This window comes from Chamaea fasciata, unplaced genomic scaffold (assembly GCF_029207755.1).
Source record: "Chamaea fasciata isolate MVZ Bird 193981 ecotype frontalis unplaced genomic scaffold, bChaFas1.0.hap1 SCAF_18, whole genome shotgun sequence".
Lineage (NCBI taxonomy): Eukaryota > Metazoa > Chordata > Aves > Passeriformes > Sylviidae > Chamaea > Chamaea fasciata.
Window position 1 is genome coordinate 899,580 of NW_027094103.1, and position 12,921 is coordinate 912,500.

Below are 12,921 nucleotides of genomic sequence, written 5' to 3' on the forward strand. Positions count from 1 at the left end.
GCTCAAATGGATTCCTGTCATTACGGAGAATTTAGGACACGGAGATGGGCAAAATATGACCTCAATTTAAGTCCATCATTGTCTCCTCCTGGAATTGCTCAGCTGGAATAAATATCATTACGCAGACCTGGGAGAGTGGCTGAGGGAGGATGCTGCAGCACAGACCTGGAAGGGAAGAAATGCAGCTAAAAATCCTCCCTGTCTGACAGGAACTGGGAAAAATGGAAGCAGAATCCCCAGAGGTGGAGTGAAGACCCTGAAGAGCTGAAAGTTGACCTTTTTTCCTTTCTGTTCAAGAAGAAATTTCATGGTTGGCCTGAAAAATGGCACTAACAGAAGAAGAAAAGGGTTTATTTTGTAGGAGAAAAAACTAAACGATGCCAACCCAACCAGCCCCCCCTACAAACAGTTCCACGTTAACCTGAATGTAAATATTTCTTCAAGTTCATTTAGTTATGCTTGGCCAGCAAAGTGTAAAGACACAACAACATTTTCCCTGCTTTTTATATAGGATTTATATAAGAATGCAGAGGGAGTGAACAACTTGGTCACAAAATTGGGGTGCAAAGAGGAAGGAAAAATCCCTCTGGTAGGATTCTAATGAAGTTGTGTAAAAGGCACCACCGTGTTGCAGGGGACAGCAGAGCCACTGCTGAGCCCAGGAGTGCCATGGACAGCAAAGACTGGGGTGGGGAGAAAAGAAACAGGGATTCAGTGTTGAATTCGGAATGGAATTGTTGAGCAAGGCTGGGTGTGCAGAGGGAATCTCCTGAGCTGGAAGGGCCCCACAGGATCATCCAGCCCAGCCCCTGGCCCTGCCCAGACCCCCCGACAATCCCACCCAGGCCATCCCTGGCAGCGCTGTCCAAAGGCTCCTGGAGCTCTGGCAGCCTCGGGGCCGTGCCCATTCCCTGGGGAGCCTGGGCAGTGCCAGCACCCTCTGGGGGAAGAACCTTTCCTGATCTCCAGCCTGAGCCTGCCCTGGCCCAGCTCCAGCCCTGCCCTGGGTGCTGTCCCTGTCCCAGAGCAGAGATTGGAGCTGCCCTCAGGAGGAGCTGCAGCCCCTGGTGGGGTCTGTGCTCAGTGTCCTCTGCTCCAGCTGAGCGTTCCAAGTGCCCTCACCCTCTAGATCCTTCCCCTCCTTTGTGTCTCTCTTAGGATGCTCCCCAATACCTTTATATCCTTCTTCTGCCTCAAACTGCCCCCGAGGACTCAAGGTGAGGGGGAGTGGAGCACTCAAACTCGGGTGGGGAATGAGAAGAGCACAGGGAGCTGTGTCAGGGGAAGGTTTGGAAAGTGCTGAGATGAAAGGGGAGGTGACCCCTGCAGAGTGCGCAGGGAAAAATGTCACAGCCTATTTGTGTCTGCAGAGCAGGGAGGGGACAGCTGAGAGAGCAGAGAGGAGAGAGAGGAGAGAGGAGGAGAGAGGAGTCCACGACATTTTTATTACAGGAGAGGGTCAACAGGAACCAGCAGGAAATGCAGTGTCTCCGCAGCACTCCTGATTTCCAATCACCAGTAGAGCTGTAAAATTCCAACTCCTACATTCTCCTTTCAAAGGTTTCGGTCTCCTCTGAAGTCTGGGACAGAGAGGTCAAGGGTGGAGGAGGCATTTTGTGAGAAATGTTCTCTCAGTAATAACTGCTTTAACCTGGGCTTTAGAGATTGTGTGAGCTCATTGTGGTGGGCACTGGGTGACCTCAGCCTGAGAGCTTTTGGGAGAGCAGCTCCCGGAGATAAAGCCCATCACTTTTGGCACTGGAATGTGCAGCACCCTTGGGATTTGATCTTTGACAGATTTCCTGTATTTTACATTTACTGCATCAACCAACTCAGTGTCACTCAATATTTGTTGGTCTAGGGCAAGTTTGCTCCCAGGCAGAGGGGAGGATTTAGTTTGAAACACAGGAGGGAAGTCTGGGAAAAAATAATTTTGTGGCATAATCTTCCCTTGGAATAGGCTGTAACTGCTTCCAGCCATACACATCCACCTCATCCCATCGTTTTTCATCATGGATTGTGAGAGTGAGAGGGAGATGTGCAGTTGGAGGCCTGGGAACTTCCTTTTTTATTGTAATAAGTTCCTCTGAAGTGTCTCAAGAACTTGTCCATAAATGTGATGGATTTCCTGGGAGAGTGTCGGATGCACTGAAAATCATCCCCAGCTTGGGGAGGTCTTGCTAATTCTTCTTGGAGCAGATGTGGTGGAGTCTGCAGGCCTGGCTGTACATCACTGCTCTGGGGACTTTTGGCAGAGCTGGGAGTTTGATGAAGCATGTAAATGGACTTTTTGCAAGATCCCATTTTCATCCATCACTTTGGAATAGGGATGTGCTAGAAAAGCACTCCCTGGGAGGGAGGAGTTGCTGTTGGATCTGTCCTGGGATGGGATAAATGAGGTCTTTGGGCCAGGGGCTGTCTGGGCTCTCATTCCAGGCTGGGACCACAGCACCCTGGCTCTGGAAAGTCAGAATTCAAATTCTCAATGCCAGTGTTGGTCTTAGAGTTCTCACTGCCCACACAACATGACATGGTCCCAGTCTGGGGAAAACAGACAAGAAATAACCCCAGGTTTGGTCAGGAAATTCACAAGACAGGACCTTCCGGTGGGGCTCAGGGAGGGTGCCCAGGAGTCTCAGTGGCTCATGGAGGGAATGGTTTGTCCCCACTTGGGCGCTGAAGTCACAATTCTGTCTACACAAACTCACTTGGATTCCTGCACACAAAAACAAAGGAGATTTATCCCAGGCTCAGAAGGTCCTGCCTGCAGGAGCCTGGTTTTCCCATGCATTTTAAACTGAGCCTCAGAGAACTGCTTCAAACTCTGTCCTGCCCCTTCAAACTTCATCCTGTGCTGAGGTGGGCAGGATCCATCCAGGATCTTCAGGAATTTCACAGCATGGCCAAGGTTCCTTTGCCTCCTGCCTGGAACATCAGGGACAATCCCTGAGCATCTCCCAGTCCCCTCCCCTGTGCTGCTCCCTGGCCAGCTGAGGGTGGCAGGAGCCTGGAGACCCCCCTGGTGTGGGGATCCCAAAGGGATCCTGGACAGATCCCAGCTGCCGATTCATCCCTGGAGCAGGAGCCTCACACTGGCACCAGGGGCTGAGCAATTGTCACCCTGAACCAGCTCTGCCACAATCCTGATTTACAAAGCTCTGCAGTCACCTCCTGGTCCCAGAATCACTTCTGGGCTTTCATTCCTTCAATTCCTCTGGGGAGGGAGCAAAACTCCGAGCAGGAAAGCAAAGCAGGGAGGAATTAACTCCCAACTCTTTTGCTGTGGGGGTCCCACTCTGGGCCCTGTTGTGGGCAAAAGGGAACAGGCAGCACATATGGAGCTAAAAATACCCTGGGACTGTAATTAAAGGTTTGACAGCCTGATAGTGCAAATGATCTGATAATTACAGGCCAGCCTCACTAATAGAATGGTCAAAATCATTAATTTTGATGTATGTATACAACATTGTACATTGATGTATATAAACAACCCTCTGTGTGAGCTTCCAGCCCCAAATGCTGTGACAGCAGCAGTGTCTGGGATCCTTCCCTGGAATCGCTCTGATATCCAGTATTGGGTATTTCAAACACCTCTTCTGTTTCCTCATCTTTCCATCCCAGCTGCAATTCCCGAGCTGCAGCACAGCCCCACTCAGCATTAAGGTCTCTGCTCCCTTATGCCAAACCACCTGGATTGGGTTTGAGTTTCATGGGATGTGACATTCCCAGGAGTTCTGCAAACTCGCTTTGACCCCTCAACAACTGCTAGCACAGCTACAACTAAACCCTCACATCCAGCAATCCCTGGGATCTTCCCTGTTGCCACATCCAAATATTTCAGCTCCTTTTGGGATTTTAGGAGGAGCACAAGGATAGGCCCAGAATCAACACTTGGGAAAATGAATCCCCAGCAAAGCAGCAGGACTTAAGGAGCTCTTTAAGAGTTGCAGGTGCATTTCCAGCTCATCAGGTGGACCATGAACACTCCTTGCACCTGGAATTAGTGCTTGGAAAAGTTGCTCTTCTATATTCAAGGCAAGTTTCTTTGACAACACCCCTGATTTGGAGGAAATTTGGGCCTTTTCCTTTATTCTGTGAAACCTGACAAACTTTTAAAGACACAGGAGAGAACAAGGTAAAAAAATTAAGGCTGAATGTCCTGGGGAAATTGTGATTTGTGTGCCAGGCACCTTGAAGGAGGCGTTGATTTTTTGGGGTGAGGGTTTTTCTGCCAACCTGCTCAGTCAGAGCTCTGTGACCAAACACGGGGAACACCTGAGGGGATGGGAGGATCAGTGGTTAAAAATGGTAAATGGCATCAAGGGGGAAGATAAAAATTCACCTGAATTTTACCAGTATGGTCAGGGTTCCACACCCTGGGCGGCCCAGAGGCTGTGGGGTCACCTGCCAGGTGAAGCCTGTGCTCTGGAACACCTCACACTTCAAGGACTGCCGTTGGCAAGGAATCAGTTTTATAAAATAACCTCTCTGAACGGGCTCTGGATGGAGCCATGAGGACTGGAGCTCTCCTGGCTGAGCTCTGAGCTTTCACCTTTCTCCTGAGCAGGTCCTGGGGGCACCAAGAGGCTGCGACTCTCCCTGGGGCTGGGCTGTCGCTGTCAGGGTGGGATCAGACCTTGGAGAGGCCTTTGAGGGGCTGCCCTCATTGCCAAGGGTGGGAAGGGGACTTGGAGGAGCCTTTGAGGGGCTGCCCTCACTGATGCTGCTCCAGGCCCTCCCGTGCTCACTGCCCTGCTGTCCTGCTGAATTCCTGCCCTGACCATGGATTTGTGCCTCTCAGGGAAAGCCTGAGGCAGAGCCAGGATCCTGGCCAGGCAAGTTCCAAATGGAGGATTCATGGATGTATCACTGCAGAGTTTTTTGGCCATTTTTGGGCTCTTGGATGATCCTGGTTACTGTCACTGGGTCTGGTGGCTCAGGTGGGAGTGCATCCATTGCCAGTGGGGACACTGCCTCTCCCTGCCTCCACACCTTTGGCTCCTGGATCCCTGGGAAGATTTAAAACCAGTTTCTTGGAGCTCCTCTATTCCCAGGTTCAGTCATGCCCTGATTAAATAGCTGCAAGCAACTCCATAAGCAAATCCCAGACCACTGCTGAAAACTTCCACCCAGTCTGTCCCATTTACAACATGGAACGGGGCCAGGATCAATGTTCTTACCATAAAAAGGGACAGATTTAAGGGATAATGGGACTGGGCCTGGCTCCATCTCTGGGAGGGAAGAAGGAGTGGGGAATAGGTGATTTATTGTGACCCTTTAGGAGCTGGGAAATCAGCGCCAGTGCTCTGGAAGGAAGCAGTTTTCTGGGAATCATGAGTCCCAGATGAAGGGTTTAAATCCAGGTTAGGAGGAAGGACTGAAATGGGGCAGTAACTGCTGGAAGGGTCAGGTGTGGGATTTAGGGAAGAAAACGCAGTATTGCAGTTTGATGCACTGCTCCAGGCTCTCCAGCTGATGCAGTTTGTTGAATAACCATCCCTGGAGGGGTTTAACAGCCCTGATGTGGCACTTGGGGACATTGTGGTGGCCTTGGCAGTGCTGGGCAGCCATTGGATTCTTAAAGGTCTTTGCCAACTTAAACAATGCCATGATTCTGTGGTGGGGGAAGGAGGCAGGAGCCAAACTGGGCTCTTCAGGATGCAGAAAGGAGTAGAAATTCCTGGGTTGTGAATAGGAGCCACTGAAGGATTTGCATGACCCGAATAGAAATCACAGAATATGTGATTTCTTGTGACCCTTTAAGAGATGGGAATTCAGCCCCAGTGCTCTGGAAGGACGCAGTTTTCTGGGAATCACAAGTCCTGTGTGAAGGGTTTCAAGAGGAGTCCAGGTTAGGAGGAAGGACTGAAATGGGGCAGTGACTGCTGGAAGGGTCAGCTGTGGGATTTAGGGAGGAAAACACAGTATTCCGGTTTGATCTGCTGCTCCAGGCTCTCCAGCTGATGCAATTTGGATGAGTTCCCATACCTGGAGAGGTTAAACGTGTGGATGTGGCACTTGGGAACATAGTGGTGGCCTTGGCAGTGCTGGGGAGTACTCAGGCTCCTAAAGGTCTTTCCCAACTTAAACCATTCCATGATCCATGGTGGGGGAAGGAGGCAGGAGCCAAGCTGGGCTCTTCAGGATGGAGAAGGGGTAGAAATTCCTGGGTTGTGAATAAGAGCCACTGAAGTATTTGCATGATCCAGCAGGAGCAGTGATGTGAACGCCTGCATCCACGCTCATCCATAGGGATGGGAGAGGGGGAGGACTTGGAGCACTGGATTAAAGCCAGGCAGGACGTTGGGGCCACTCTGTTTGCCCAGGGTGGATGAAAACACAACCCAGTTTTCCTGCTGTGCTGCTGGATGCGGCAGATCCAACGCCTGGAATCTCCAGGAATCTCCAAATCCGAGCTCCCTGGGACAAAACCAGACAAATGTTTCTTGGTGAGGAGATGGTCCAGAAATAGCTGAGTTCTGCCTCAGTCCCTGCTCTTGGGAACCTGCACAGCTGGAAAAACAGCTGGCTAAAGAGCTCCCCGGGGCTGGAAGGAAATGGTGCAGGAAGGGAAGTGCAGGATCTGTCCCTTGGAGCAATCCATCAGCATGGACCAGGCTTCCCGCTGCGCTGCAGGGGAGGGATCAGCAGGAGGGATATTTAAGGGACCATTAACAGGGTCGTGAATCACAGAGAGGGGAATTTCCACCTTCAGGGGTCAGAGCAGCTTAACGAGGTCTTGGCTGAGGTTCCAAGGCTCTGGGCTGGAATGGAGCTGTCAGAATATCCCGCTGAAAGGTCTTGGCCAGATGGGTTCAGGAGTGGAAAAATAATTATTACTGGAATAATTGATCTGACCCTAAAACTGGTCTTGGAACGTTCTGGTGGGACCCAGTCACTCCAAACTGGGAGAGGGGAGCAAAGCTGTACCTGGGGAACCACGCACACCTTGTCTAGGTGTATCCAGGTGCACAGCAGCCACTCCACACCTCCCTGCACTTCCCATCACTTGGGAACTGCCTTGGTGCCTTCCAGGGAAAGTCTAAGGCCAGAGCCGGGGCATGCAGATTCCAAAGGGAGAATTCTTAGGACATCAGAGCAGCCTTTCCCTAAGGAGTTTTCCTTGCAGGAGTGACTGCCTCTCTAGGTTAAACACAGATTTAATTTTAATTTTTTTTTTTTTCCAACAGGAAGGGAGGTGAGTTTCTGGGAATGAGAGTTCTTGCATGGAACACCCAGGAGATGGATGGTGGATGGATGGTGGATGGATGGATGGATGCATGGATGGATGGATGCATGGATGCATGGATGGAGGGTGGATTGATGGACAGACAGATGAAGGGATGGATGGATGATGGATGGATGGATGGATGGATGGATGGTAGATGGATAGATGGATGGATGAAGGGATGGTAGATGGATGGATGGATGGATGGATGGATGGTAGATGGATGGATAGATGGATGAAGGGATGGTAGATGGATGGATGGATGGATGATGGATGGATGGATGGACGGATGAAGGGATGGATGGACAGAGGGGTATCTCTGCCTCTGTACAGATTTTACAACAGGCAGTTTTTTTGCCTTTGCCTCTGAAGCAGCTCGCACTGGACACACCCAATGTAGGAATGATTATTCCAACACCAGTGTAGGTGTCTGCTTCTCTGAGAGCGTGGGCTCCAGAATTCCTTCTCCACCCAGGTCCAGCATCCCCTTCCCTGTGGATGCTCAAATCCAGAAATCCAGGCAGTGTGCCCCCTTACTGGGCCATTCTCAAGTTTTCCCCTCCAGCAGCTCTTACCATGCCTTTCTCCCTGCTTTCCACACTGGGATCATCCTCAGGACAATAATCAGTGTTTTTTTTTCTGGGAACTGTTGCATTGGGGAACAGGATCCTTATGGATTTCCTTGATTTAATTGGTGTCCTACAGGCCTGGATTATTTTCCATTCTTATCAGTGGCCACAGCTCAGGTGTGGATCAGGTGCTCACTCAGGTGAGCCCAGTCCCCCCAACTGCTGCTGGAAAGGGGAGAAGGAAATAAACATCAGATGCTGAAGTGCTGAGAGAGAGTAAGTGTGGATTAAATCTCCAGAAGAACTGAGGATGGTTCTTGAATACCGTAGAAGTGTCCAAGGCCAGGTTGGACTCTGGGGCTTGGAGCAGCCTGTGACAGTGAAAGGTGTCCCTGCCCGTGGCAAGGGGTGGCACTGGATGGGCTTTGAGGCCCCTTGCAATCCAAACCAGGATTCTGTGATGATCCTTTCTCTCCCTAACTCCTAAATGATGATTCAGATGAACTGCAGACATCTGAAGTTATTCCTACTGTGTGTCCACCTCTGGATTTTGGAATCCCACAACTCAGGGAGGTGCTGTCCGTGTGCTGCTGCTGCTGAAGAAGGGGCACTGCCAAGAGCAGAGCCTGGGAGGGAATTCAACCAGAGAATGCTCATGGCTTGGGAACAGGAGACAGACCTGAGGATAAAGGATCTGGCACCAGCACCACATCCAGACAGGAAGGGGAGGGAAATAAGAATGTGCTGGGTATGACTGAGGAGTCTTCTCTCCCCTAATAGAAGATTCTTTTTGCTTCCTTTTATTTTTAAATCAAAGTTCTGTTTCCTTCAGTCCCTGGGCCGAGATAACCTCATCAAATCCTGGAGTGGCGCTCCGAGGGAATTGTGGCAGGGAAAATGAAGCCCTGTCCCCCTGCTGGAGCAGCACAGTGGGGCTGACAGCAAACAAGAAATTAATTTGGGATGCTTGTGCTGCTTATTTGCTTGCTTGTCATCCCTGCTATTGCTATAGCTTCCTGATGGGTTCATTTTCCATATTCTTCCCATAATTCACCAGATTTTTTTGTTTTCATTTCCCACAAGGTCCTGGTTTCGTGTTGTAACTTCCAGCAAGGCAGGAAAAGAAAGGAGCAGGGAGGAGTCCCTGGGAGAGGGAGTTTGGAGGTAGTTTGTTGGGAAAAAATGCAAAATTGTGCCCCTTTTATATCTTATAGGTACAGAAAATACAGGCAAGGAAAAGGAAACTTTAAAGTATTATTTCAAAAAATGAATATTGAAATTAATCTGGGATTCTTCTCTCAGAATCTCTGAGATGGTGCTGACACTTGAGGAGTCTCTCTGGGAAAAATACCTTCTCCTTTTATCTCTGCCAAGTGCTGTTATCAATAAAACCAGGAAATCCGAGCTGGGACTGGAGCTCCTGCTGGGACTGAGCATGTGCAGAGCGTCCCAGGAAAGCCTTTTGTTGGGATCTTGCAGGAAAATGGTCAGGGAGAGTAGGAGAGAGGCAATCCCAGGTTACCAGGGATTAACACAGAGCTATGACAGCTCAGAAACACCTCCCAACCCACACAGCCCAGCCCTGAGGCCTCTGATGGCACCACATCCCTGCTTTCCTTTCTAAATTCCTGGTTTTCCTGTGGCCACTCAGCTGAAGATCTTTGCAGAGATTTAAAACAAACAAACAAAAAAACAAACAAAAAAACACACACAAAAAAGGCACAAACTGGTTATTGAAAAGAGAATTTCCGGGCACATTTGTGGAGGGCTGGGAGATGGGACATGGATGGAGCAGAGACAAGGCGTCAGAGCCAGGAGCCGGGGGAAAACTGCAATGGAAAAATGTGTTTGTGAGCACAAGTTCCCCGTGCTCCCAGAGCTGGAGCCCCTCTGCTCTGGAGCCAGGCTGGGAGAGCTGGGGGTGCTCACCTGGAGAACAGAATCTCCAGGGAGAGCTCAGAGCCCCTTCCAGGGCCTAAAGGGGCTCCAGGAGAGCTGGAGAGGGACTGGGGACAAGGGCTGGAGGGACAGGACACAGGGAATGCCTTCCCACTGCCAGAGGGCAGGGAGGGATGGGATATTGGGCAGGAATTGTTCCCTGGGAGGGTGGGCAGGCCCTGGCACAGGGTGCCCAGAGCAGCTGTGGCTGCCCCTGGATCCCTGGCAGTGCCCAAGGCCAGGTTGGACATTGGGGCTTGGAGCAGCCTGGGACAGTGGGAGGTGTCCCTGCCCATGCCAGGGGTGGCACTGGATGGGCTTTAAGGTCCCTGGTTCCACAATTCTGGTATTCATTTCCCCTGTGGAAGCAGGGGAAGGAGCGGAAGGAGAGGTTCAGGAGAGATTCATCCTCTCCATTTGCTCTGGATTGATCTCCTTATTCTGGCTCAGATCCCTGCTGGTGAAACAATCCCCTCACCCTGAACTCCTTCCTTCCCTCTCAGTTTAGTAAATCCTGAATGAACAAGGAGTGGCAAAGGCTAAACCTGTGCAGGCTCTGGGAATTCCCAGGGCTCCAGCCCCTGCCTGGGCACAGGTCCCTGCCCAGGGAAAGGACACCCTTCCCATCAATCCCATCAATCTCCCAGCACCCTTCCCCTCCAGGCACCTGACACACATCGATTGGAGCCACTGAGCTGGGATAAAGGGCACATTCCAGGCCTTGCCTGCATTGATCCAGAGGATTTGGGGAGCAGGGACTGCTTGCTGTGCTCCCCCATGCAGGAACATATCCTGAGGTGTTCCAGGACTTCCAGGAAACACCACAGCCATGGAAAATCCAGGGATTTTCTCTTCCAGCTCCAGCCACGTGGCCTGGGAATGAGGAGAATGTGCTGCTCTAGGGTACAAGGGTGACAAAACTTCTGTGCCTTATCCTGGCAAGACTGTGATAAGTCATTCCCTTTCTTCTGAATTCCTTTCAAATTCCTGGCAAAACGGCTTGGTCCTCAGGTTTATCATGAGGAGCGTCCCTGCTGTTTGGGCCATTGGAAGGGCTGCATTTGGATCTCCAGCAGAAGTCACTATTAATTTGGTGACAGTTCTCCACTTGATTTCCCACGGCATGTATTTTGAGCATGTTAAGGGTGTGGTGGCAATGTGTTTGCAGTCGTAAGTGACCAGATCGTAATTATTGAAAGTGCCTTTCAATAGTTGAAGTAGGGAGAGGTTAAGCCACTCTCTTTAATTGCCTGCCTCAAGTCCTTAATTATGTCGTGTGTCAGTGGTGTCTATTTGGGGTTTGAGTTTTGGCTGCCATGTCTTATTGGCATGGCCATGACTTGTGTTGATGCCATGTGGGAATCTCCTTCCTTTAATGCCTTTCTTGTAATCTCTGCCCAGTTGCTAAAGTTTGGTATGTCCCTTGAAGGATCTTCTGTGTTATTATTTGAGATGACTCCTAGAACAGGAGGAAATGGGACTAATTCTCTGTTTGTGTTCTGTGGGTTTGTGTCCTGCAAGGATGCTCCTTTTTTCAGGCATCAAGGCTGTATTTGTCCCTTCAGGTCATTCTTGGAGGGTTTAACCTGAAAACTTCGCCAAAAATCCCATCCTGGACTCATCCTGCTTCCGAAGGGAATTGCCCAGGAGAGGAGGTGTCTCCACCACCCCACTCCTGCTGTCCCCTCAGTGCAGAGGGAGCTTTTCCTGCTTTCCCCTGGCAGAGGGATCAACAGGAGGGTGACTGCCCCAAGATGGGCTTCAGCTTCCCTCACTCAATAGAACAGACAAAGCTCCAGAGGGAGCCACAAAAATTTGGGCTCTGCCGCATCCATGTTGTGCTTTCTCCCAGAAATCTTTGTGTCCATGAGAGAAATCTTTTGGTGTTTTTTTTGTTTTGGTTTGGTTTTTTTTTCCCCAGCTCTGTATAGCAAAATCCAGCGGGGAATAAAAGCACTTTGTACATGGAAACACAACACCGAGCTTTGAGGGGATCCTGGATAAAGGCGGGGAGAAATGTAAATGATCCCTTGGATGAGCCCTCTGGATTAGCTGTGAATTTTTAATGGTGTTTCGCTGGCAGAGCCCTGAGCTGAGGCTCTCTGGTGGCTGTAATTCCCAGGTAATTCCCAGGTAATCTCTGACAGACTGGGAGAGCCCCCCCTGAGCCGGGATGCTCCCAGTTCTGCTCACCCGCCCCAGCAGAACCTGGAGCAAGGCAGGGAAGAATAATGGGATGGTCTCTCTCAGCTCCGTGCTGCCCTGGGACTATTTTAAGGGGGAAGAAGGGACAATTTTCTGTTTGTTTCCAAACACAAGCTGAACCTGAAGCAAACAAAGAAAGCTAGCTGTTATGTAATCTGCTCTTTCCCAGCATCTGCATTTCGGGATGCAAATCTCAGGAAGGTTTTGATTGCACAGACTGGGGCACCCCCAACCCTGGCAACAATTCCAGGCATGAGCTGAATGTAACGGACTGGGATGGGCAGAGTCTGGTCCCGAGGGGACTCCTCATCCCACGGGGGCTCATTTCCATCATTTCCAGGTTCTCAGTCTCCTAAAGGTTATTGCTGAGGAAAAAAAATCTGCTGGGCAGCTCCGATCTCTGCTCTGGGACAGGGGCAGCACCCAGGGCAGGGCTGGAGCTGGGCCAGGGCAGGCTCAGGCTGCAGATCAGGAAAGGTTCTTCCCCCAGAGGGTGCTGGCACTGCCCAGGCTCCCCAGGGAATGGGCACGGCCCCGAGGCTGCCAGAGCTCCAGGAGCCTTTGGACAGCGCTGCCAGGGATGGCCTGGGTGGGATTGTTGGGGGGTCTGGGCAGGGACAGGATCAATGATCCCTGTGGGTCCCTTCCAGCTCAGGATATTCCATGATTCTATGTTTAAACCAAAGCTCCAGTTCTGCCCCCACAGAAGGTGCTTGGAGCAGCTGCCTTGTCTGAGCTTCCCCTCTGCAGGACTAACTCAGGGATGCCATGGATAAAAATGACAGCGTGGCTCTGGCCATAAAATTAAAATATCCAGGTCTCCATCCCCTGCTAGCTTCAGCCCCACTGGAATTACTTTGGACTGGTTTTCAAGGGATCCTACTGCAGACAGAGTCCTGTCTTGCCCTATTTTGCATTTTCCACCTCTGCTCCAGGAGCTGGTATCATCTTGCAAAGTAATTTTCGTTTTAACCAGCACCC